Source organism: Bufo bufo, unplaced genomic scaffold (assembly GCF_905171765.1).
Source record: "Bufo bufo unplaced genomic scaffold, aBufBuf1.1, whole genome shotgun sequence".
NCBI lineage: Eukaryota > Metazoa > Chordata > Amphibia > Anura > Bufonidae > Bufo > Bufo bufo.
Window position 1 is genome coordinate 42,501 of NW_024401239.1, and position 3,706 is coordinate 46,206.

At 55.1% G+C, this 3,706-nt stretch overlaps 1 long non-coding RNA gene across 1 annotated transcript; it reads right to left on the reverse strand.

Moving 5' to 3' along the window:
• Nucleotides 1-3,101: 3,101 nt before the first annotated feature.
• LOC120985446 lies at nucleotides 3,102-3,467 on the reverse strand. The gene is made up of 3 exons (XR_005775499.1): nucleotides 3,448-3,467; nucleotides 3,242-3,370; nucleotides 3,102-3,143 (listed from the first exon to the last, which is right to left on the reverse strand). It is a non-coding gene; the product is annotated as an uncharacterized LOC120985446 (long non-coding RNA).
• Nucleotides 3,468-3,706: the final 239 nt, after the last annotated feature.

Here is a 3,706-nt window from a genome sequence, read left to right on the forward strand (position 1 = left end):
TCCTTTCCTGGGTAGACATTTCCAAAATCCCCCCTACCTCTGTGGAAGTCTTCCCTCCAGCCGACACAGCGAATGTCATGGAACTGATGGTGGGATCAAAACACCCTGCCTACCCCCCAGGGTCTCTCTACCTTCTTCCGGGAGGTTTCCAAAAGGTGGGCCCCCTCTCGTGTCACATGCCTCTGAGACCCAGGTGTCTCGAGCCGTCATGCCCAGCCCCTGGAACTGCTGCCGGTGTGAGACAGCCAGGTTTGATCTCATAGCTGGTTCTCTTTCTCAAAACGGACACCCTTATGGAAGTTCAGACCGGCGGTCAAAGTCGGACCTTGTTTCCCGATTTGACTTCCATAAGCCTGGGTACATTTTTCACAAAGTCACCCTCATTTATGGAAGTTGCCCCCAGCGGCTTCCCTCGGAGCTAGGAAGCCGAGACTTGCAGGGCTGGTAGTGGGGGACTTGGGCTCCAAGAGGAGACCTCCAGCTTGTCTGTATCACCTTCCCTCCGGGAATGGCAGGGGGCGAAAGTCAGAAATTCTTACCCGCCTACGGTGCTCCTTTCCTGGGTAGACATTTCAAAAATCGCCCCCCTTCTGTGGAAGTCTTCCCTCCAGCCAACACAGCGGATGTCATGGAACTGATGGTGGGATCAAAACACCCTGCCCACCCCCCAGGGTCTCTCAACCTTCTTCCGGGAGGTGTCCAAAAGGGGGGCCCCCTCTCGTGTCACATGCCTCTGAGACCCAGGGGTCTCGAGCCGTCATGCCCAGCCCCTGGAACTGCTGCCGGTAAGAGACAGCCAGGTTTGATCTCATAGCTGGTTCTATCGCTCAAACCATAAAATGATACCTTCTCTTGCCGGCGGGAGGAGTGTGGAACTCCTGCCCAGGCCCCTGGAACTGTCAGTGGGATGCACCCACCCAGTTCACCCCCCTGGAGCCTCTCTACCTTCTTCTCGGCCCCCTTAGGGGCTAGGAAGCAGAGACTTGAAGGGCTTGTAGAGGGGGACTTGTGCTCCGAGATGAGGGGACCGCCACGAGCGCCGCGACACACAGCGTCGAACCCAGGCTAGAATGGAGAGGGGACGCACTCGCCATATGACGGCACGGACTCCAAAGTACGGCCGAGCGAGGTTCCCTACCTGCCGGGTTGCGACATGCCAAATCGATCTAGGGTGGAGGAGGTTCGCACAGACAACAAGATCCGAGGGTGGAGAAAGCAGAAGGGAGGAGTGGGGGACTCCTACCCAGGCCCCTGGAACTGCTGGTGGGATGAGACCACCCAGTTTGCCCCCCGGGGCCTATCTCCCTTCTTCCAAGGGGTATGCGAGACTTGACTCCCATGCCATGATACACCACCTCTGTGGATCAGGAGAGGCCTACCATCGTGCCCAGCCTCTGGAACTGCTGGTGGGATGAGACCACCCAGTTTGCCCCCCGGGGCATATCTCCCTTCTTCCAAGGGGTGGTGTGCGAGACTTGACTCCCATGCCATGATACACCACCTCTGTGGATCAGGAGAGGCCTACCATCGTGCCCAGCCTCTGGAACTGCTGGTGGGATGAGACCACCCAGTTTGCCCCCCGGGGCATATCTCCCTTCTTCCAAGGGGTATGCGAGACTTGACTCCCATGCCATGATACACCACCTCTGTGGATCAGGAGAGGCCTACCATCGTGCCCAGCCTCTGGAACTGCTGGTGGGATGAGACCAACCAGTTTGCCCCCCGGGGCATATCTCCCTTCTTCCAAGGGGTGGTGTGCGAGACTTGACTCCCATGCCATGATACACCACCTCTGTGGATCAGGAGAGGCCTACCATCGTGCCCAGCCTCTGGAACTGCTGGTGGGATGAGACCACCCAGTTTGCCCCCCGGGGCATATCTTCCTTCTTCCAAGGGGTGTGCGAGACTTGACTCCCATGCCATGATACACCACCTCTGTGGATCAGGAGAGGCCTACCATCGTGCCCAGCCTCTGGAACTGCTGGTGGGATGAGACCACCCAGTTTGCCACCCCGGGGCATATCTCCCTTCTTCCAAGGGGTATGTGAGACTTGACTCCCATGCCATGATACACCACCTCTGTGGATCAGGAGAGGCCTACCATCGTGCCCAGCCTCTGGAACTGCTGGTGGGATGAGACCACCCAGTTTGCCCCCCGGGGCATATCTCCCTTCTTCCAAGGGGTGGTGTGCGAGACTTGACTCCCATGCCATGATACACCACCTCTGTGGATCAGGAGAGGCCTACCATCGTGCCCAGCCTCTGGAACTGCTGGTGGGATGAGACCAACCAGTTTGCCCCCCGGGGCATATCTTCCTTCTTCCAAGGGGTGTGCGAGACTTGACTCCCATGCCATGATACACCACCTCTGTGGATCAGGAGAGGCCTACCATCGTGCCCAGCCTCTGGAACTGCTGGTGGGATGAGACCACCCAGTTTGCCCCCCGGGGCATATCTCCCTTCTTCCAAGGGGTGTGCGAGACTTGACTCCCATGCCATGATACACCACCTCTGTGAACCAGGAGAGGCCTATCATTATGCCCAGCCTCTGGAACTGATGACCTGAGCCAACTTCATTTGAGATAGAAAAATAGTTTATTTCATTTGCACATACATATTAATCACTGCTATTTGAAGTGTTGGGCAGACATTCCATCTCCCTCCCCACCATGTTGATTTCCTCCTTGGGGGCAGCGGCAGATGGGGTCCGGCCCTCATCACTACTACACGATCTCTTCACCAGCTTGTAACCATGACAGATGTCATCCAGCACTTTCTCTCGGTAGTGCCTGTCCGCCGTGGAGTTTGTGTGTGCCAAGTACTTTGCAAACAGAGACTTTTCTGGATCAGTGTACCTTGCAAGCGTCCATGTTTCACAGATCTTCCTGACCACCTGACTGGAGATATCGGGGAGGTTATACCTGGGAACAAAGGGGAGAATAAGCTGAAGATCCGGGCAACAAAGAGGCAGAGAGCAGGGATGACTGCTTGGGCACTACTCACTTTGATTGGTAGCTCTTGATGTCTCGTGAAACAGTATGTCGCTCAGTTCCCAATGAAGAAAGGAAGAATTTATCCTTTGCATCGTCTATGTCACTTTTGGTTAGCAATGGCCGGACTTTTTCATAGTAGGCCTGAAACCACTGACGAGAGAACAAGGGTACAAAATGTTTAAATGGAAGAGGGTGGGAGCTGAATAACACCCGGGGACGAGCAAAGGGGCATCTCTGCTCACACTCACCGACTCTTCATCATTATCCAGCGCGAAAGCAGCAACTTGTTGAGTAGAGGTCTTGTGGGTTCTTACACCGATCACACATAGTTTTTCACCTTCGTACTCATGGTGAATCCTCTCATCCCACTCTCCCACCTGCAAGGAGCAGAAGACATGAGGAGCGACGAATGATGAAAAATAACCCCACATACTGAACCAGAAAAGCGGCTTACAGTCATGTTTTGGACTACCCCCAGTCGCTGAAGATGCTTCAAGACAAGAAGGCACTCTAGGTAGAGGATAATTTCAGTTTTCTGATAGGAAGTTGCACAGTTCGCCCAGGCTTGGGCTATGCACTTCAAGAACATGCTCTTGGCATCCCTGAGGACTGCTCGGCAATCGGACGGGCTGGGTGATTTTTGGCTCAAGGCCGCGTACCTAAGACAAGGGGAGAAAGAAGACCAGAGAAGTTAGGTACTCACCAACAGGGAG